The following is a 23,532-nucleotide window of genomic DNA, read 5'->3' on the forward strand; positions in this document are numbered from 1 at the left end:
ATCATGTTTTGGTGAAACGGGACGACGTTGAGGGTGAACATTTTCAGGTGGTGCTTTTTCAACAAATTTATCTTTTGGAGTGTTTGTGCAGTTCTTAATGATATGCCCAAACTCTCCACATTTAAAACATGTTCTCCTTTCCACAAACTTAGGAGAATCTGATTGACCAACAGATGTCGAACCCGTAGAACCTGAGGTACTTGCTTTCTCATTACACTCGTTTGTATATTGAGTGTAATTGTTTTGACTGTTACGTTTTAAAATCTTGACTTGTTGTACAAAATTGGTGTTTGATTTGTTTTCAAAAGTCTCAATTTTATCCGTACCCTTCGATGCTACAAATTTGACATTATTGTTTTTCTTCTGATAACGAGCTCTTTTTGTTTCAACGTTTGATTGAGAAACGTTAGGCTTTTGAGCTCGCCTTTCAGGTTGTTTACCCTTAGAAGCAATAGGTTGTGGCTTTGTTGGTGGTTTTCGATTTCCAAATTATTTTCTAATCTCAGCTTTTGGAATTGGATCACATTGAGTTACAACGACTCCTGGAATTGTTTTTCCCAAAAACTTGTTTGTATTATCTTCAAAAACTTTATCAATCGAAGATGGATTGACATTTTTAATTGGAAAATCGTGATCTGAATAGATTTTAGAATCACCAACCAAAGTGTACAACACATTATTACTCTTAATGGTAGACACAGATGTCTTGTCATTTTTGACAGGATCTATCACTTGTTTGACAACTGATTGAACAGCAGGAGTATCAGGATCACAAAGAATATGATTTTCAAGTGGAATTTCTACTCCTTTCATCTTGTTAAGTGATTTATCCTGATCACTAACATTTGATTCTGATTCATCATCCGACGACTCATAGTCCTCAATGATTGGAGGACTTTGTTTCGTAGATGTTGAAGTTTCTGGTTGCTCTGAGGATGTACTTGAAGAACTGTCTGGTTTGAACCCTAGGCCAGTAGAAAATTTCTCATAATCAAGAGGCACACTGGGTTCATACCGAGGCATATCCTCTTCATCGGGCATTCGAGTGTAGTTGTGTCTCAAAGGGGGCGGACACTTCTCATACCCTACGCCTTTCTTGTTTCCTTTCAGTTGTTGAACATCAATGATGTGATCGAGCACAAATCGGGAGTTAAAATAACTCTCCAATTTTTGCTTGATAGCATCATGCTCACATTTGGCAATGGCTAGTTCCTTTTTAGTTTCCTCAACAATGTTAATATAATCATTAACACTAACTTGTTTATGATAAACAACTTTGTTCACTTCGGAAACACTTTTCTTTAAGGTTTCAATTACAGATTTAAATTCCTTTTCCTTTCGAACCAAAGCCATATTTGCCTCTTTGCACTTAGACAGTTCAATAACCAAACTTTGATTATGACTATGAAGCTTTTCAGATTCAAGCTTCAAATCTCCACAAGACTTACAAACACTAGGAGCAGGAGTTTCAGAATTTACCTGACTCGAAGAGGCTGAGACATTTGCCATAAAGGCAGTTTGAAAAGAAAAAGATCCATCTTCAGAGAAGAACTTCTCCATTTTTTTAGATGCTTCAGCAGCCTTCTTGATCAGAACGGATTTCGGATATTTCAACTCCTCTGCTTCATTTAATAAGTCATCAATGTTAGAACTTGCTTCTTCCTTCACATCAGATTCAGAATGATTGTCGCCCGAAATAGAACTTTCTTCATCAGAACTCCCGGTATAACCCGAACTGTCGTCACTTTCAGAAAATTCTTCCTTGTGAACGTGCTTGATGTGATTGATGATCTTTGCATAACACGATGTTCCTCCTCCTTGATCACCTTCCCCAAACTGTACAGACCAGTCACACCCTTCGTCAGCTTGAACGGTCAATGCTCGATTGGGATTTGATGGTCCAGACTGGTTCCGATTGTTATTTACTGCTACAATCCTCCTTTCACGATTCTCTTGATGGGCATGGTCCAGACTGGTTCTGATTGTTTGCTAGGTCGGGTGCACTCACGTTTGAAGTGCCCCTTTTCCCCACAATTGAAACATGTGACTGCATTTATATCAAACCCGTACTTCGTATCCTTTTTGCCTTCCGACGAAGTTCTTCCAGTTCGAGCCCTGAAGTCCTTTGCCCTTCTAACTGCACTTGCAAATGCCCATTTGAAATCCATTAACTCCATTTCATCACGGTCAATCTGTTGATAATCTTCATTGGTCATATTGATGTTTCCAGTTTGACCTGCGACCAAACCGCAGTAAGCACTGACCATCATATTAATGAGTTCCATATGCTCCTTTGCTACTTCAATGCTAACTTGTGAGAGTTTTGAAGTATCGACTCGGACCGTGTTAGAGTTTTGAGGTGGAGGATTGTTGGTATAATGAGCTTGCTGTTGTGGTTGGACTTGTGGTTGTGATGGAACAGGAATGTAAGCCCTCGGATCGAACTGAGGTTGAGCAGTATTAACTGGAGGTGGAGGTTGAGGTGTTGGAATATAAGCCCTTGGATCGAAAACCGGAGTAGGAGCTGACTGAGGAAACGGAAAGGAACTTGTATTAGACACAAATGCCGTTTGCAGTTTTGGTTGCTGAGCTGCACCTGATCTGGCCAAAGAGTCGAATCCTGGAAGGTACATTTCCGTATTTTGAGGAGCAGGAGCTCGTTTAGCTTTCCGGATTTCTTCATCATTCTTGTGTTCCAGCTTCTGAATGAACTCATAGATATTGACAGTATCTAGAGTACCCGTATGCTTTAGCAACTCAATGAAGGAACTCCACTTTGGAGGTAAAGCATCAGCAAACCTAGCAACCATTTCCTGTTGAGTTGCCAAAACCCCATAAGCAAACATTTCACTAATCAAAGGACAAAAATGTGTAGTCATATCATTTAGGGTTTCATTTTCGAAGAACTGAAATGATTCAAACTCTTTCTTTAACAGATCATGGCGAGACTTTCGAGTAGCTGCATTTCCTTCCCCTCTCGCTACCAAGGCATCCCATAATGTTTTCGTGTCTTTGCAGTAAGAGAATTGATGATAGATTTCTTTGTTAAGTGCTTGTGTAAGAATAGCAAACGCCTTTTTCTCTAAGTCATAGGCTTTCTTGTCATCTTCAAGCATATTAGCATAACCTGCTGAAGTTGATGCTGCTACTTCGAGGGCAGGGTTGAATGCATTAATGAAACACGTCCACAGTTCGGTGCTTTGCCCTTGTACGTATGTGTGAAAGCGACCTTTCCATGATGGAAAGTCGTTCATGTGATTCAACTTTGGTGGGCGATTGTTGCTACCCGTTTCACTCTCACTAAGCAGAAGATTTTGAATACTTTGATTCTGATTCGACACTAACGCCCACTGACTTGCACTGATAGCTGGTTGAGGAAACATACTCCTTGCCCACGCGGCTGCGGAAATTTGATCTTGACCTGGTTGTGGGTCCGTACTCCAATCCCACGGACTTGTGCAACTCATCTTTGATGTATACAAGTAGAATACATGATCAAATTCTTGAAAACATAATGTTATGACACTTTTGCAAACCTTCTGTTTAAAAAAAACAACACACACGACGAAACACTTCCCACGAAACAGATCGAAATCACTTATGACGTAACACAATGTGTTTCGTCGATGGATTATGGAGAAACTGAATATGTTTCGTCGCAGATTGTTATCAGCGAAATGCTTTTGTTTCGTCGTCTGATTGATTCGTCGACTGTCTGTTTCGTTGAAAAAGTAACCAGAGAGTTGGTGAGGTAGTTGAAACCTTATCCTCAAACAGACAAAGTACACAACTTTGTCAACTCACCCCATGCTTAGACTACCAACCAGGGTATGGAAACAAATTTTTAATTCAGTTTAATTCTTTTTTATTCTAATTTTTTAATTTAAATTCAACAAATATGCAAGAACACCTTGAATGTTACTTGAATATGTGAAGAACAAAACCCAGAAATATGAACTTTCCGGTCACCATGAAATTTTCCGAAACAACAAGTTTTGCATAATCTTTCACCAAAAACCCAGGTTTAACACGTGAACAAATACTAACAAGGTTTTTAATAAAAATTTTAGCAAAACAAGCAAGATCTACAGATTTTTCAGAGAATTTTTCCAGAAAACTTTGAATATTTGAAGATGACAGTTTCAGATAACACTTGATAAAAACCGAACTATGTTTGATTTTAAACAAGGATAAGAGCCAACGCTCTGATATCACTTGTAGGTCCCGAAATCGGAGGATCAATAACAACAACCTAATCGTTTTTTATAACAAACAATGTTACGGGTGCGGAATCCCCGTAACTATGCCAAATCAAACACAGTTATGCAAGAACACGGTTTAACCAATGAAACACAAACTATTGATTAAACGGGATGAGAACCAGATCAAACTGATACACACACAATTTGACAGAGTAACTTTAAGGGTATTCTCTCATCTCTGACTTCTAAAGTGAAACAGAAAGTGCTTATATATAGCAGCCTGGGCCAGTGTTCGACAAAACACAAGGTGGGTCGACGAAACAGAACTGGGCCATAACACTGGGCCATGAGAAGCCCATCAAATGACGAAACAAGTCTGTTTAGTCGCTGACCATAACGAAACAGAATCAAATGACCAAGGCCCGTTTCGTCGTTATATCTTCGACGAAACAGCCTGTTTCGTCGAAGGCTGCAATATGTGATCTGTTTGCTGCAAACTAACAGTTTCAGCAAACCACAAACAAACACAATCAAAATGACAGAAATACCCTTGTATGCAACATGCATTGTTCATAGACCATTACATAACAAAAGGAGACAAACAAGTCGGACACAAGCGGATAGGAGGATATCCGACTTGGTCGACGGCAAATACAGACTCGATAAACGATAAAAGACCGTACAAAATACATCGTAATTACAAGACTAGTGACAGACATAATAGTGCATCAACACATTAATTTGCCAGATGGCTAATTCACAACTCACTCTTGTAGAGTTTATAAATCATTTTGACGGTTCAATGGATGTCCAAAGGTTCAATCACAGAAAGAATGATCATATTTCAATATATACTAAGCCTGATGATTGGAGCAAAACTACTTTTGAAAAAGATGTTGCTAAGATATACACCAGGTCTATATTCTTCAATTAGCAAACAGAGATATATGGAACTATTACTGAATGTTTGCTAATGGACACCAAAATCGAGGGTCCCCAGATAAGGATATCGTTGAAAGACTTTAAAGCTCATGGAGATGGGTTTTTAGAGGTAATATATTTTTAAAACATGCGATTATTGAAACCCCCATGCGAATTTAATACAGAACATTATTTACAATATGCGATTTTGATTAACACATGCGATTTCAAATTACTTCAAGAAAATGATTTTTTTAAACATGCGAAATTGTTCACATACACATGCGATTTTAATTTTTTGGTTTTGTTTTTTTATTTCTGTAGGTGTGTTTCAAGAATCTTGAAGAAGATGTAACTGCACAATGTAGCTAGTTGTCTGCGTTTTGAACATTATGGGCTGCTATGTAAACACATCTATTTTATTTTCAAGATGTTTGGTGTTAAAGAAATACCAAACAAATATGTTATGAAGAGATGGACAAAAAGATGTGGTTCTGAATGAATTAAACGCCACGTATGATGTAAAGGTGGATGCTAAGGATGAGCAATACAAGGCCAAACAGATTGCTCGCAAAATCATGTACACAGGGGAGTATTTGGTATGCAATGAAAACGTCATGATATTCATACTTTCAAGATACTAAATGACAAACAACAAAACAAAATAAAGGGAGTCCAGATTGAAAAAGATCCCAGGCACAAATTCAACGAGGTCGAATACGATGAAGAGGAAGATGAGTTCGAAGATTACAGTGGAGGGAGTGAGGATGGCAATGTCACACCCAAACCGATGGCGGAAACATCGGGATGAGACGAAAACTAGATTGCAAGAGACATCATAACACTATGTGACAATATTATTTAAATCCAATTTCATAAATGATTAAAATTCCAATACATTGTTTCAAATAAAGACAAATTTCATCAAACATTGTTTATTATTGGAATGAGTATCTAAGTCCATCCTAACTTGATTTCTTCATCATCTTGTCTATCAACCTGCAACATGTATTAAAATAAAATCAACAAAAGCTGGCGAGTATACAAGTTTGAATACATAGCATAATAGTTTAAACGTTTAAAAACTCATATCCAACATGAACATAATAAAATAGTTTCAGCCATGCTTGTTCACGCAGTCCAAGTGATAGCCCAAGTTTCCAATGCGTTAAAGTGCCTTTCCCAAAGTTTAACGGGAGGTTATATGTCTCATCCTAACAATACCCCAAAGACTAACGGGGAGGTGCATTACCCCTATAGCGCTACTATTGTTAAGGCGGAACTACACACAAGAATTAAACGTTCACATAGCACAAAATAGTTTCAAGATTCACAAGTTTCATGTTTCATGTTTAAATGGATAGAGTAAGTTTCAAATAAGTTTCAAGTGTCATGTGCGTTTAATATAGAATACATGTTGCACCCAAAGTGTTAAAAGTAAAAATGGGTTCGAGTATACTCACATTGGTTGCGTTGCGATTTCTTGTAATAACGAACGAGTAGAGATTGGGGAACCAAGAGAACGAAATGATTATCCTAAATTAAAATAATACATAATGAACTCATTAATAATTGAGGGTTAAATGAAGTCCTAATGTTTATTGGTTATCATTTATGCTACGTTTTTAATTAGAACTCTAAAACTAATCTTCTATTAATATTTTTGTATAAAAGAAAAATAGAATAAATCATAAAATTAGGATATGTAAATGAATCTTTTATGAATTGTCTTTGTTATTAAGGATGTTGGATATGTAAATGAATGATGAAAAAAAAAACATAACAGTGCCTTTTAAGAGTAATTACTTATATCGGAAAATTGAATTAAGTCATAAACTGATTTTTAAATATAAACCAAATTTTGAAACTAAATTGATTAAAATTTAAATACAAAAATAGTTTCTTAAAAAAAATTGAAACAGATGTGTGAGAATCCCGAATCGAACTCGGGTCTGCTATCTGATGTTTGGTAAAGGATTTCTCAATATAGATTATTGAATTCACTCATTCATTGTCTTTTAAATAACACAAAAAAAGAACACGGTAACATGCTTCGCGAAAGACGAAAGTCAGGGGCCGGGACCGAACCCGCATCCTTGTGATTGATTTTTTTTTTTTTTGATTCCCTTATGCACACTTTGCATATCATCTTCACAAAATGAAACATACAAAACTGTGATATATTGTTTCCTACTTTTAGTTGGTTTGAAAATTTATAATCATTGAGAAATTGTAGTATCTCAACAGTGGGTTGAACGAGAAACAAAGGATTAAAGAAATGTATACCGAACGGAAATGGCGTGAATCCTGACGTAGGCTCCGACGTTGATACGAGTTATCCGGCGACTTGCGGTCTCCAACAAGGGTATCTCCGGTCGTCTTCTCGGTCTCCGGCGATGCCTCCGACCTTTCCGGCGAGCGTGTGGGTAATACGAAAAGAACGGTGAGTGTTGTTTGTGTCGGAACAGAATGAAGTGAGGTGTTAGGATACCGAAACGTGTTGCGAGTGTGAGGGTGTCGAGATGTGGGGGAGGGAAGTTATGGAAGGTTTAAAATGGTGAAGTATAGGTAAGATCATGACCAGCTTCTTGATTGACTGTAAAATCGGAAACGCGGAACGATGTCAATCACCGAAAAAAATCAGTGGAGTTAAGTTGGAAGGTGGCTGGATGCAAGCTGTTAGGTAACCCGGGGCGGGAGCGTGATGAGTTTTCATCACTCGTTGAAGTGGAACGGAACACCGCCGCCGGTGTTTCTATAACGCGTGGAAACATCAACGCGTGCTGCACATAACGCGTTAAACTTTGAGTTTTGATAGGGTATGACTTGTACATTGTGCATTAATACTTGTACATTGGAATCCCCATCACTAGTGATACCACCCCCACTACATTTCTATCACTATCACTAGAATATTGGGTGCTGACATGGCATGATTTGATTGGGTGCTCCCATCACTAGAACCCATCACTAGTGAACCACCCCGTGTGGCCTTATAGGCGGCAACTTTAGGTTCCAAGAATTTGACTGTAGCACGCGTATAATTAATACATGAGCTTTGCACCAAACAACCATGTGGTTTAATTCAGTTATATGCACAAACAGTCCCTTAAGTTTAAAGATTCAATTAACTAGTTAAATTAACTTGGTTAACTTATATGACCTTAAACAATTTTGAAACTTAACAAAACTAACTAGTTTATTTTTAAAATAAATAAATAAATAAATAAATAAAAAGAACAAATTTCCTAATTAATTAAATAAGTAATCCTACTTATAAACGAATTAATTTAGGATAAAAAAATCGCTCAACGATTGTTTATTTCGCGAAAATTTCCGTTTGTTCGAGCTTAGGATTTGAATTTTTTATTGTTTTTTTTTTATAAAACGGGTCGAATTTTGAAACGGGTTGATTTTGACAGATGTTACAGTCTCCCCTACTTTAGGAGATTTCGTCCTCGAAATCTAAGAGGAAAACTTTTGAAAAGATGACATCTAAAGATTCAAAAGAGATCATAGATGATACTTGATCGCGAATGGGGTTCGTATAAAAGAAAAAAGAATAATGGAGAATAATAGGAGTATAAAAGTGAACGATTGACTTTTAATAAACGAATGCAAGTATAAGAATGGTATAAGTTTCGGATAGACAAAGGTGATGTATTAAGAATGAAGTCTCGTCGTGGATAATCAGATATAATGCGTTTGTGAGTTGTTTAAAGGTTGTATTAGGTCAAACGGTCTGCAAAACACTGAATTTCTCATGGCACGTGTTATGAAAGTTTGGTAACATAGTGAAAACATTTATATATAGGAAGTACCAACGGCGTATCCACCATGTTTTGGCCACGTTACGTCCGTTTCGTATTCGGTGTCATGTTACATCCCGTGTCTTACCATACGCAGTAGTACACTCTATGGTTTCTCATACGCCCATCACTATAATCCCGTGTGCACCCGTGATTATATTAACCGTCGCATGATCCGCATAGCTTGTACTAGTTACGTATGACTCAAGGTATACATAAATTTTGAAAACAAGGATGCGTGAGTATAGAAATGTAGCATATAAGCATGTTTACGTTTCAAATAGTATAAAACCTACGTAAGCGAATCCCTCGGATTTCGCTCGCGTACAGGTGCAAGTGTATAAATTTTGAGTATGAATAAAAGCATGAGCTTAGTATAAGTTTAAACTTGAACGCGCACGTGAGCATAAACACAAAACACATGCCAGGAGTATGAGTAAAAGTATAAGCATAACGTGTATTAAAAATGAGCATAAATGTGAGCACAATTTGAGCACAAACGAATGACGTGAGTATAGACACAATTCGTATAAATGAGAGTACAAACAAAAGTACGAGTATAACAGAAATCTTATAAACGTGAGTATAAATGCGAGTACGAATATAACGTAAATCGTATAAACGGGAGTATAAATGCGAGTACGAAAATAACATAAATCGTATAAATAAGGGTATAAACACGGTTACGAGTGTGAATACGAGTATAAATATGAGTATAAACATAAGATGCATGAGTATGGATGTAAATGTGAAAATTAAGTGTAAAACATGAGTGTTTAAATACGAATGAAATGTATGAGTATATATATATATATGAGTGTAAACGTGATTGTATAAGTACAAGTACAAGTATGTTGTTGCGAGTATGAGTATAAATATGAGTACAAGTGTAAGCATATGAGCGTATTGTGGGGAGTACGTGTGTAAATATGAGTCAAAGTATAGACACGAAACGTGTCGTGGTAATTATGAGTATATAAATACGAGGATCATAAAAGACGTGAGAATGTGTCTGAATATAAATACAAGTATAAACATAGCGGTATAAGCGTATACGCAAATTGCATACGTATGAATGTGTATATGATTATAGTAAAACATAGGTGTATGAATATGAATGTAAGTATCACGTAAATTGCGTGAGTATAGAGGTGAGTGTGAATGTATACGGGTAAATATACGTGTATGAGTACAGCTATAAATGAAAGTGTAGGCTGTACAAGTATAAACATGAATATGAGTATAAGAGTAAACACAGGTGTATGAGCATGATTAAAATGTGGGATCATAAATGTAAGTGTAAATATATATATATATATATATATATATATATATATATGTATAAGTATGAATAAGGTGTAGGTGTATGAATATAAGTGTATACGTTCATGCATATTTGACAAATATAAGTATGAGCGTGTATCGTATGAATATGCTAAGTGTAACGTAAATGCATAAATGCGAATATAAGTGTAGACGTATAATTGTATGAATAAGAATAATAATTGGAACATAAGTGTAACATAATGCATTGTTGTGAGCGAAACATGGAGTTTATTGAATCAAAACAGGTTGGGTTGTTATGAAATGTAGAATCTAGTTTATGAATGTAAAGAGAGTATAAATCATCCACTATTTATGCAAATAGTACTTCGTAAAAGTATGGGAATGCTACTATGGTTTTAAAAGAATTTACATAGTTGAAAATTTGTCAGTCCTTATGAAGTTTCCGTGCCCACGTGTTTTTGAATTTAATTGGCGTATCGAGCGAGGTTTTGAAAAGTTCTTGTGATTAACAAGCTTGCATCGTTTTAAGTAACTTTTATATTAGAAAGTTTTGAAGTTTATAGATTCTTGAGAAAAAGTTGATCCTTAGAAAAAGGGATTTAGTATACGAGCTTAGTGAATGTAAAAAAAAATGTTTTATTGGTTTTGAAAGGAGTTTTAGTAAATGCTTAAATAATACTGGTAATATTTTATAGGTGTGTGCGAAAAAGTTGATTTGATTCTCAATTAAAAATAGAAAGTATCTAGTTTAATGACATGTGATGAGCTTGTTCTAATAGTTATGTTGAATACAAAATTCGTGGGCAATGGTTTTGTTAGACCGACTAAGTTGACGGGTAGTATTTCGTGAAATTCTGAATGTCGAGAAACAAGTGTCTACGGAAAAGTAAAAAAAAAATTCATGTGTGTAAGCTATATGAAAATATAGATTTTAGGATAAGAAGTCCATTCATATAAACAATGCATTTTGAAATAATTAGGGATTTGACTAACGATAATCGATTTAGATGTATAAAGGATCGTGTTTACATAACATAGTCTATTAAAAGAAAGTATCGGTAACGGTCACCTAGATAAGGGAATCACCCTAAATCCGTTGATGATGTCGTTGTAAGATGAGAAAAGAAGTTAATCATCAAGTTAAGGAAATCACTCCTATCTCGATGATATGTCTCAGTTCGTTGTTAAAAAAAAGGTAAATAATATTACGTGAAATCATGCATGCTAATAATGTACAGTCGTATGAAAAGTAAGAGTATGATGTTGCGCAAAGATGAAATCTCGAAAAATTGTTCAAAAGTGACAAAAGGTCGAAAATAATAAAGCGTAAGTTCGAATAAAACTTGGATGGTTCCAAACGGAACATTGACTAACCAAAGTGGTCGAAAAGTCTTTTGAATTTGAGAAACATGCTTTGGCCTAATAGGTGGAATACTCTCACGGACATGTCGGTTAACGGTATTCACCCTTCCAGTTACTACATGTCTCAATTCAAACGAAAATTCGAGACTTGGCGGGATTTATGAAAATTCAAGGGGTGGGACTAGTCGACGAGATGCGGGTTTCACCCCTAACTTGACGACTTTGTACCCTAAGTGTGGTTGGTACTCGTCGGGTCAAATTAAATTTTGAGACGTTGACGAGGGTCCACTAGAATTTAAATTTGAAATTTCCATTAAGATGTGGATTTCACTCCTAACTTAATGGTGAATTTCGTGCAAAAATAGAATCGAGCGAGATGAGAGTCGTTTACCAAATTGTGGGTTTCACGCCCATTTTGGTAAACTCGTCCCGTTCGTGTAATATGAGTGTTGTCAGATTCAGAATAATCGAGTAAAATGCATGAGGGAAAGAGTATGTTAAACGAATAAACAAACAAATATATAAGCACAATGAAGTATATCAAGAATAGCACATAATGAGTGGGATAATAAAACATGTATTAGCATATAATAAAGCAAGTATAACATGTCAAGGGTTAACACATAAGCGACATATATGCTTAAAAGGTCAAAAGAGAATAAATAAGAGCAAATAAGGTAGCATGCAAGTAGTTTCAAGTAAAACAAAAGAATAAAGCTCTAAAACTATAGACTAGGTTAAAGCATTCCTACTTTTCCTAATTCCCTATAGTTATGGCTCTGATACCAATCTGTCACACCCCAACCGATGGCGGAAACATCGGGATGAGACGAAAACTAGATTGCAAGAGACATCATAACACTATGTGACAATATTATTTAAATCCAATTTCATAAATGATTAAAATTCCAATACATTGTTTCAAATAAAGACAAATTTCATCAAACATTGTTTATTATTGGAATGAGTATCTAAGTCCATCCTAACTTGATTTCTTCATCATCTTGTCTATCAACCTGCAACATGTATTAAAATAAAATCAACAAAAGCTGGCGAGTATACAAGTTTGAATACATAGCATAATAGTTTAAACGTTTAAAAACTCATATCCAACATGAACATAATAAAATAGTTTCAGCCATGCTAGTTCACGCAGTCCAAGTGATAGCCCAAGTTTCCAATGCGTTAAAGTGCCTTTCCCAAAGTTTAACGGGAGGTTATATGTCTCATCCTAACAATACCCCAAAGACTAACGGGGAGGTGCATTACCCCTATAGCGCTACTATTGTTAAGGCGGAACTACACACAAGAATTAAACGTTCACATAGCACAAAATAGTTTCAAGATTCACAAGTTTCATATTTCATGTTTAAATGGATAGAGTAAGTTTCAAATAAGTTTCAAGTGTCATGTGCGTTTAATATAGAATACATGTTGCACCCAAAGTGTTAAAAGTAAAAATGGGTTCGAGTATACTCACATTGGTTGCGTTGCGATTTCTTGTAATAACGAACGAGTAGAGATTGGGGAACCAAGAGAACGAAATGATTATCCTAAATTAAAATAATACATAACGAACTCATTAATAATTGAGGGTTAAATGAAGTCCTAATGTTTATTGGTTATCATTTATGCTACGTTTTTAATTAGAACTCTAAAACTAATCTTCTATTAATATTTTTGTATAAAAGAAAAATAGAATAAATCATAAAATTAGGATATGTAAATGAATCTTTTATGAATTGTCTTTGTTATTAAGGATGTTGGATATGTAAATGAATGATGAAAAAAAAACATAACAGTGCCTTTTAAGAGTAATTACTTATATCGGAATATTGAATTAAGTCATAAACTGATTTTTAAATATAAACCAAATTTTGAACTAAATTGATTAAAATTTAAATACAAAAATAGTTTCTTAAAAAAATTGAAACAGATGTGTGAGAATCCCGAATCGAACTCGGGTCTGCTATCTGATGTTTGGTAAAGGATTTCTCAATATAGATTATTGAATTCACTCATTCATTGTCTTTTAAATAACACAAAAAAAGAACACGGTAACATGCTTCGCGAAAGACGAAAGTCAGGGGCCGGGACCGAACCCGCATCCTTGTGATTGATTTTTTTTTTTTTGATTCCCTTATGCACACTTTGCATATCATCTTCACAAAATGAAACATACAAAACTGTGATATATTGTTTCCTACTTTTAGTTGGTTTGAAAATTTATAATCATTGAGAAATTGTAGTATCTCAACAGTGGGTTGAACGAGAAACAAAGGATTAAAGAAATGTATACCGAACGGAAATGGCGTGAATCCTGACGTAGGCTCCGACGTTGATACGAGTTATCCGGCGACTTGCGGTCTCCAACAAGGGTATCTCCGGTCGTCTTCTCGGTCTCCGGCGATGCCTCCGACCTTTCCGGCGAGCGTGTGGGTAATACGAAAAGAACGGTGAGTGTTGTTTGTGTCGGAACAGAATGAAGTGAGGTGTTAGGATACCGAAACGTGTTGCGAGTGTGAGGGTGTCGAGATGTGGGGGAGGGAAGTTATGGAAGGTTTAAAATGGTGAAGTATAGGTAAGATCATGACCAGCTTCTTGATTGACTGTAAAATCGGAAACGCGGAACGATGTCAATCACCGAAAAAAATCAGCGGAGTTAGGTTGGAAGGTGGCTGGATGCAAGCTGTTATAGGCGGCAACTTTAGGTTCCAAGAATTTAACTGTAGCACGCGTATAATTAATACATGAGCTTTGCACCAAACAACCATGTGGTTTAATTCAGTTATATGCACAAACAGTCCCTTAAGTTTAAAGATTCAATTAACTAGTTAAATTAACTTGGTTAACTTATATGACCTTAAACAATTTTGAAAGTTAACAAAACTAACTAGTTTATTTTTTAAAAAAAAATAAATAAATAAATAAATAAAAAGAACAAATTTCCTAATTAATTAAATAAGTAATCCTATTTATAAACGAATTAATTTAGGATAAAAAAATCGCTCAACGATTGTTTATTTCGCGAAAATTTCCGTTTGTTCGAGCTTAGGATTTGAATTTTTTATTGTTTTTTTTTTATAAAACGGGTCGAATTTTGAAACGGGTCGATTTTGACGGATGTTACAGGCAGTGAAGAAGAGGTTTCAGAGGATGAAGATTAAATTTTTTTAATTGTAAATGCGATTTTACACGAGAAACATGCGATTTAATACACACGAGTTTTTATTATACAAACATGCAATTTTAGTATGTAAACATGCGATTTCATATGCATCTGTTTATAAGTAGTTTAACATGCGATATTGATTGTGTTTTCATTTGATGACATGCAATTTGAGTTATCTTGTATTCATTAGGAACATGCGATATATATGTATTTCATTCATGCGATTTATATATTAACTAACCATCATATGTTTTTCAAAAGATGTATACAAAACATAAACATAAAGTTATTGTTATTGTTTAACACAAATAAAGACTATAAAATGACAAAGAGAAATCTAGTTACTTGAAGCAAAGATTTTGTCACGTTCAGCCGAGCTGAACTCCATCTTCTCTTTCACTGTCTTTGGAGCATCACTCAGGAAAGAGAAGGCTAAGTCATCAGAGACTGTTCCTTGATGTGATCCAATGCGGCGTCTCTGAAGCTCGATGGTGGTTCTTCAAGGAGTCTCTCCCAAATGCTTTGATTTTTCTTGATTTTTGCAAGAATCTTCCCCTGCACATCAAGAATCAAGTGAGAAGAGTTGATATCGGTGCTTATTTCTATCAACGTGCGAGTTGACAATAGTTCCTTTATTGCAATGTTCTTTATTTGTTCTGCAGAAGACATTTTTGTGTGTGTGTTTGTGTTTGGTGTCTTAATATGGAAGGTTGTTATCCCTGGGTATTTTATATTAAAATAGTAAAATTATTATGTAGGTAGAGTGGTAAGTTAAGTAGTATTTATGTTAAAAGTGATCATTACAAGTCACATTACAGTCACATCGGTATTAAATTCACTTTTTATATAAAATTGTAAATTTATATTTATTTTAAGTATCAATTCATAATTTCTTATTTGTGCATTTCAATCAATGTGGACATAGTTACATAAAATCATCAGCATCATTTTTTAAAATCGCATGCGATTCGAAAAAGAATTCGCACACTATAAGAAACCACAAACAATATCCCATTTTTTTAGATCGCATGTGTCTAAAATTAGAATTCACACACTATAACAAACCACAAACAATATCAGCTTTTTTTAAATCGCATGTGTCTAAAAACAGAATTCTCACACTATAACAAACCACAAACAATATCACCTTTTTAAAATCGCATGTGGTTAGATACAGATATCACACACTATAACAAACCACAAACAATTATTTTGGCATGTTTTTAGAAATCAACAACCTTTCTTTTGTTTTTCAATTGTTTTTCACATGTTCAAAATGAATTTCATATATTATAATGTTCATCCTGGTTCATCTTCTTCGATAGACGGTCGATCGATGTTAATGTAGTTCAAAACTTCCAAATCAGTAGATATGAAATCGCAGAAGGGAGAAGGAGGTGTAACGCCCAACGTCCCTAAACTTTTGACTCTTGGCAAGAACAGTCCCTGAACTTCTAGTAATTGTCAATTTTGGTCCCTGTTGTTATGTAATGTTGATACTTTGGCAGTTTTGGTATGAATCTTAGTGAATCTTCATGCTTAACACTATGATACTTGACTCTTGATGCTTAATCTAGATACTTGATTTTTGATGCTTAATCTAGATACTTGACTCTTGATACTTAATCTAGACACTTGATTCTTAATGATTAAACTAGATACTTGATTCTTAATACTATGAAATCTAGACTCTTTATGTTGATTCTTGATACTTGATATTTGAGAAACTATGATTCTTGACTCTTGAAACTTATTTAGTGCTTGACTCTTTAAACTCGTGAAACTTGATTCTTGATTGAACGAGAGACTAGAGTCGGGTTACTGGCAGGATCTATGAAACTTTTGTGTTTATGATGTAATCTAGGTACTGTTACCCAAATAATACGCAACGCAATGTTTGAATCAAAGACGGGAACGCGAAGAGGTTGGGTTGGCCAGAGTGGCAATCCGATCGGACTACCACCCGATCGTACTACCACCCGATCGGACTACCACCCGATCGGACGAACACCCGATCGGGCCACCACCCTATCCATGTTACACTGCCTTCTCTTACTCCACATTATAAATAGACCAGTCACATCACCATTTTCAGTGATATGACAGCTCTGCTCAACCAGACACGCTATCTTCTCATTTCTTCGTTTCCTCATCGATTTCGGTACATTTTAGGCAAGATTCTTGTACTTTCTCGCTCTACACATCATTCTCTACGTGATTCTCACTTGAAATCACACTTTTCACCGTGAAATCTCTTAGAACTGAGTTCTTGAAGGTGATATCATCATGGTGGTTTGTACTAACTACTATGAGACATCATCGCTGGCAAGATCTAGCTCGGATCTAAGATAGTTCATGCGTTTTAACCCTAAATCTAAGCTAAAACTATACTTTTTCCTATAAAACTTGAGTATCTTTGTCTATTCTTCAACTTTGACTTTATTCGGTGGAAACCGGGTCTAAATGGACTTTAGATTTGACAAATAGTCTAGAGTCGGTGTTGATCTGAGTTCTTACTGGAAAAGGACGAGAAAAACACGGATTCCGACATAAACCCGTCAGAGGCATTGTCGGTAACGGAAAGGAGATTTCCTTTTGACTCGACCCGTGGATTATCGGTGAGCCTCTTAAACTGAGATTCCCTGATCCTTTTAGATTAGAATCTGCCAAAAAAATGCAAGGTTGCGGATCGTATTAGGAGACAAAGTAGTGACACGGTGCTGTTTTGGGAGTGGAGATCAGCGTTGGCGTCTTCGGGGGCTGCGGATAACCTTCAGCAGCTGATCGCTATGTTGGACGGCGTTCAGGTCTTGGACCGGGAAGATCGATGGTTCTGGCGTTCAGGTTCTATAGGTGTCTTATCGGTGAAGGCTGTTAAACAGTTGCTAAACGCAGATCAAGCGGCTGGTAATAATTTCATCATGGAGTGGTGCAAATGGATTCCCGCTAAATGAAACATTCACGCCTGGCGTACGGAAATGGACAAGATTCCTACTGGGGAAGCTTTAAAAAAAGGAATATTCATATTAAAGATACTACATGCCCTCTGTGCAACTCGGACGAAGAAACCTCGGAACATCTTTTCATCTCTTGCCCTGTCGCTTCAATTGTCTGGAACGGAGCCAGTTCTTGGTGTAAGATTCCAAATATCTTCGCTTTTTCCATTAAGGATCTTCTCGATATTCATACAAAGCTAAGGGCCTCGGAGAAAAAGAAGGAGACGGTTCAAGGTATTATCATGATCGTTTGCCGAAGTCTGTGGCGCGCTAGGAACAGCCTTAAATTTTCAAATAAACTGATAAAGATTGATTGTATTTTGAGTGAGGTCAAGGCTTTGGGTTTTTTTGTTTTCGAATAGGTCGAAATATAAAGGGACAGAGTGGGGGAGTGGTGTGCTTTTGTAAATATGTAGGTTGTTCTGTTGTTGTTTTTGTCGGCCCGATTTGGGTCGGCGATTTCGTTTAATGAAGTATACTTTTCAAAAAAAATACAATTAATACAACAAAATCATTTACACACACCCTTTGTAATCAATCAAATACAATTAATACAAGAAAATCACTTATACACACAATGGCTTTGTTAAACGATTTTTTTTCCTACGTGTTTTTCACGCCCATCTAATATTAACATGTTAAATTTAAATTTTTCATTTTCGTTTTCTTTTTCAAACTAGATATTAAAATACTAAGTGTGTTAGTTCACAGTTTTATAGGATCCTATCTTTTGATTATACTATTTTTAAATTCGCTTTCGTATCTTCTAGTTATATGGTTTTTGGTTTCGTAACTTTGTTATGAGTCGGTTTAGGTATTTGTATTTTCTATACCAAAATACTACGTAACTTGTTTGATGATGCATAACGAGTTCCCGCCGCATCACGCGAGTGAATCCACTATGTGTTACTATTTCAAAATTCAAATCACATATATACTTATATTTTTTATTAACACAAAGGAAAAAAATATGAGGATGTGCACATAATTGTATGTGGGCCTTTTATTTGTGACCTTGTAGAGAATCGAATACGTGTTAAAAGAATTGTGGATGAAAGTAATCAACCACCCGGAATTGAGTATGTTAACTACGAACTAATAAATTTGCATTAAAGAATGATTCGACCAAAAATGTATATATCTTGCGAAAACAGAATATAAAAAATTACACATATATTGTTGTTTATGAGATTAGGGATGTAAGTTAGCTTACTAATCATTAGAGTTGTTATATATTTCACTTAATATAAGGAGTTAAATGTTATTTTAGTCTCTGTGGTTTGTGCTATTTTACCTGTTTAGTTCAAATATTTGAAACGTTGTCATTTTAGTCCAAATAGTTTCAAGCGTTTCCATTTTAGTCCACTGGTTTAACTCTGTCCATTTTTTTATGTTAGCTAGAAAGGTAATTTCATCATTTTATATGGTCGAACTGCCCTTCTAGTTAAGAATTACATATAAAATGACCGAAATGCCCTACTAGTTAACAAAATAAAGGGATGAAGTTAACACAGTGGACTAAAATGACAACGTTTAAAACTATTTCGACTAAAATACAATGTTTCAAACTTTTGGACTAAACCGGCAAAATGGCTCAAAATACATGGACTAAAAAGGCATTGAGCTCTAATATAAGTGTTTTAGTCATTTTATATTAAGATACAACTCAATAAGTCATTTGTAAGATTTTGTAGTATTATCATGACTATAGCTAGGTTTTACAATTTTATTAATTAATTTAAATAAAAAATGCAAACATGTTCTTCTTTCTCTAATCATACCAGAAACGTTCTTCATTCCCTTCACGTGAAAGTGCGTCCGCAACTTCGTGTACATGCATGTTCATGACGGACAATAGGTGATTCTGCCCTTTATGTGTGTAGTTTTGCCAGAAATATGAAGGTATTGATGTATGTGTTGTCTATATTTTAGTCATAGGTCATGGGTTTATAAAAAAATTGTTGTTCGTTTTATATTTTGTGTTGGATTCAAATTCGTGTTTATGAACTCAAAAGGTTTATAGCTTATGTCTTATATCTGACTTTTTGTGTTACTGACTTGATCGTGTAGTTGAATTTTGGTGGTGGTTTTCTCTAGGTATGAATAACATTAAAGTTTTTTTGGCTTGTAGTATGTGATATGTGACCAGTATTGTGTGTAACACGCCCTTCATCATTTATGAGTGAAACGTGTAGGGATTCTGTGTGTCTCTTATGTGATGTGACACTACGTACGTGTCTCTTATGTGATGTGACTCTAAGTTCAGTGGTCGATCCAGGAATTATTTCCTGCGGGTGCAAACGAGAGGTTCAACCATATTTTCAAGCGATGCGATCCAGATCTTTGCTTATAAAATGCACTAGTTTTTTTAAGGAGGGCGCCCGCCCACCCAAGCCATAGCTTGGGTCCGCCCCTATCTACGTTAAGGAGTGGTCCTTGTGCTTAGATTATTAGGTAATAAAAGTATAATTCATGTGTTGTTATTGCATGTTTCTTGAACTTTTAGAAAAAAGATGCTCTATGCATATATCGAGGCTTGAAGGGTTGAAAACAGTTGGGCTTTTTGAATTTTGAATTTTGACAAGACAATTGATATGACTTGTGGCAGTTTTTCTTTGTGTCAAGCGGCGGTTTTAATTCTTCCCTTTAATTATATTATTTCTTAACTCATTAATTCACATACATTTTTCAGAAGAACATCATTTGCTCTCTTTCAAGTTTTCCCCTTTTTGGATCTGGTTAGTTCTGATTGCTTATTTTCTTCTCGTTTTCTATTATCATGGGTGCCCGTAAGGATTTAGCTTCTCGTTTTCTTTTTCTCGAATGACTCAAGAGGAAGTCGATTTGTTTTGTATGGAGTGGGGCATAGGGACGAAGTTTAAACCGGTGGCACCGGCTTGTGACGTTTCAATCGATAGAAGTCCCCTGGTTCCATTGCTCTATATTGTCGCCATTTCGAGTTTTCTAACCTTCGTCACCTGTTTTCAATCTTTGTTTTGAATATCTTAGAGTATTACCGCATATCTTTCTGTCAGATTCATCCCCTTGGCATGGCTAGGGTTTTACACTTTGAAATTTTGTGCCGGGCTTCCGGGTATGACCCAACCCTTTTATCGTTTCGCCGTTTTTTCCGGTTGGCTAAGAATGGTGTCTGGTTTACCTTCGAGACCACGCAAGTTAACACTTGCTTGATTTTGTCTATGGTTTCTACCCTTGGTGTCTGGAAGGGCCGTTTTTTCTTGGTGTCCGAGGAAATTGTTCCTTTTAAACTTGTTTAGAGGCACCCGGATTCTGTTTTGAATGAGCATGAGCCTTCTTCTTCTTATATAAATGCTCGTTTTTTAGAATCTCTTATGGAGTGCCCTTCAAGGCTTCGTCCCTTTCCCGAGCATTTGTTGGTGTTATTGGGTCTTACTAAGTTGTGGGAAAAACGTGATCGAGACCCGGTGCTTTTGAGAGATGGGAAGGGTATGCCTTTACTCTTCTTGTGCTGTTATGTTCTTGTTTCCTGCTTTCTGATATGTTTTTATGTTTGTTTTGCAGTTATGTCTGCACTCGATTTTATCAAAAGTGATGACACTTCTGACGTTTCCTTTGATGATGCTGCTGCTACTCCGGGCGAGGATGCGATTGTTAGGGGTTCCGATTATAGGTTCGAGGGTTCTGGGTATGTAAGTGTCCCTAATGTCAAGGGTTTTACCAAAGCTACGGTTTCTAAGGCTTCTGTTCGTTGTTCAAAACGTTATTTGAAAGGTGCTGACCAGCCATCTGGTTCGGAGCCCATCGATGTTAGTGATGATATTGAAGTATTAGCAGATCAAGCTATTGATGTTAGTAAGGGTAAGGAGAAAGAGTTGATTGTTTCTGGTAAAACGAAGAAGTTGGTTAAGAAATGTGGCACTCCTGTCGTTCAGGGTTCGTCTGTCAAAAGTGTTGAGAGCTTCGAAGGTTTAGAGGGTGAAGAGGTTTATGTACCCAACTGAGGGGTTAAAGTTGGAGATAGCTTCAAAGATCCGGCTGTTTGTGCTGAAGCCCTAGCTTATTTTGCTCCTCCCGACGTTCGAAGTGCTATTTCTGAGATGGAGACTGATCATCTTATTTCTAGGATGACGTTGAGTTCCTGCAACCTTTCAGCCTTGTTAGCTGAAGGTGTTACCCGTTTTGCCAAGGGCATGTAGGAATATGAGGAAGCCTCCAAGAAGAAGGAGAAAATGAAAACTTCAATGGCCGCTATGAAGAAAGAGACTGATAGTTTTTCTGAGAAGGAGCTAGCTTGGGTCAAAAAAGTGGGTGAATTGACGAGAAGGCACGAGATTGAGATGAATGATCTCAAAAAGGGTTTCGAAGCTGACCGGTTGAAGCTGAAATATGATAGGGAGGCCTTGGTTGTTCAACAGAAGGCCTTTGATGAAGAAAAATATGGCCTAAAGGCTTTGGTTGCCCAAGCCATTGGAGATAACCAGTGGCTTATTGAGCAGGGTTTCCATCAAGTTGTTACCTACCTTCTTCACTCTAAAGAGTTTAATTATGATCTTGGTGAAGTTTACACTAAACTGCTCAACTTGGGGAAACATCAAGGTCTTATTGCAGGTTATAAGCTTCATGAGTCTGGCCATCCTTTGGAAAAATCTCCTTTGTACCGTCCTGAAGCTTCTGAAGTCTTCAAGGGTTCTGTTGAGCTGATGGAGAGGGTGACGTACCTGTATGTGAGCCAGGTTGCTTCTTGTTTTGGTAAGCCCCTCTCTGTCTTGCAAGAACTAAAACCGGATGGTCTTAATGAGAAGGTATGTCTCGAGGTTCTTGGTTCTCTTTCAAGGAAAAGTTCCTATTCATGAGATATCGAGGATACCTTCTCGGGAGAACTTGATGCTGCCAAAGATGCAAGCTTGGAGGGTTCAGCAGTCGGTGGTGATGGTGGCTTGAAGGCTAAGAAGATCAAGAAGACCAAAAAGGCTAAAGGTAACAGTTCCGGGGCATCTAAGCCTTCCACTGATGCATGATATTTGTAGCTTTCTTAACACTTTTTAAAACAATTCGTAGTTTGTAATGTTAAGTTAAACAATTTTAGGTTTAGCAGGAACTGTCACACCCCAACCGATGGCGGAATCATCGGGGCGTGGCACTGAGCGAAACAGATTGTTCAGAAGTTTCCACAACAACTATCATACAATTCAGTTATATAACACGTCCCATACCGTGTCCCAAATAATAACAAGTTATCATAGAAATCAACTAAACAAGTTTAGAGCTGTTCCGACAACTCAGATTCTTAATTATTACAGACTGAATTAAATATTGTTTGATGACTTCTAAGACGGCTAACTGTAGATCCCACTGACTACAGGTGCCAGTACAAGATCTACAGATAACTATGGCCCTGGAGCAGGTACGTGGACACTGATCTAAGGTCACAGGCTCCTAGAAGCTTATTATTGCCTCACTTCCCTAGCAAGCTAGTAGTTTAAACACCTGTCACATACGTTAAAATAAAAGTCAATACAAATAATGTAAAGGTGAGTACACAAGTTTGATATAGCATATAGAGTTTGAATAGTTTACGCATAACCAAGCACGTACACAAGGGAAAACGATGCATGTAAATTATCAACATGGAACCATCGGTACCAACGACTTCGAGTTGACTGTCCGAGACAGTTCGCAATACATGATTACCACCGTAATCCATGCAAGTAATTGTCCTTAGCAACCCCCGTGTGAACGGGTGCTGAGTCCAAACTATAGTACTACGTTGCTAAAGCAGGTAGATAGCACTCCACGTGTAA

At 36.4% G+C, this 23,532-nt stretch overlaps 2 long non-coding RNA genes across 2 annotated transcripts; both read right to left on the reverse strand.

The window, feature by feature from the left end:
- Nucleotides 1–6,075: 6,075 nt before the first annotated feature.
- Nucleotides 6,076–8,899, reverse strand: LOC118479290. The gene is made up of 3 exons (XR_002570584.2): nt 7,410–8,899; nt 6,587–6,659; nt 6,076–6,122 (listed from the first exon to the last, which is right to left on the reverse strand). It is a non-coding gene; the product is annotated as an uncharacterized LOC118479290 (long non-coding RNA).
- A 3,651-nt stretch (nt 8,900–12,550) lies between these two features.
- On the reverse strand, nt 12,551–14,281 carry LOC110899829. The gene is made up of 3 exons (XR_002570583.2): nt 13,881–14,281; nt 13,062–13,134; nt 12,551–12,597 (listed from the first exon to the last, which is right to left on the reverse strand). It is a non-coding gene; the product is annotated as an uncharacterized LOC110899829 (long non-coding RNA).
- Between the last annotated feature and the right edge of the window lie 9,251 nt (nt 14,282–23,532).

This window comes from Helianthus annuus, chromosome 13, assembly GCF_002127325.2.
Source record: "Helianthus annuus cultivar XRQ/B chromosome 13, HanXRQr2.0-SUNRISE, whole genome shotgun sequence".
NCBI classification, from domain to species: Eukaryota; Viridiplantae; Streptophyta; class Magnoliopsida; order Asterales; family Asteraceae; genus Helianthus; species Helianthus annuus.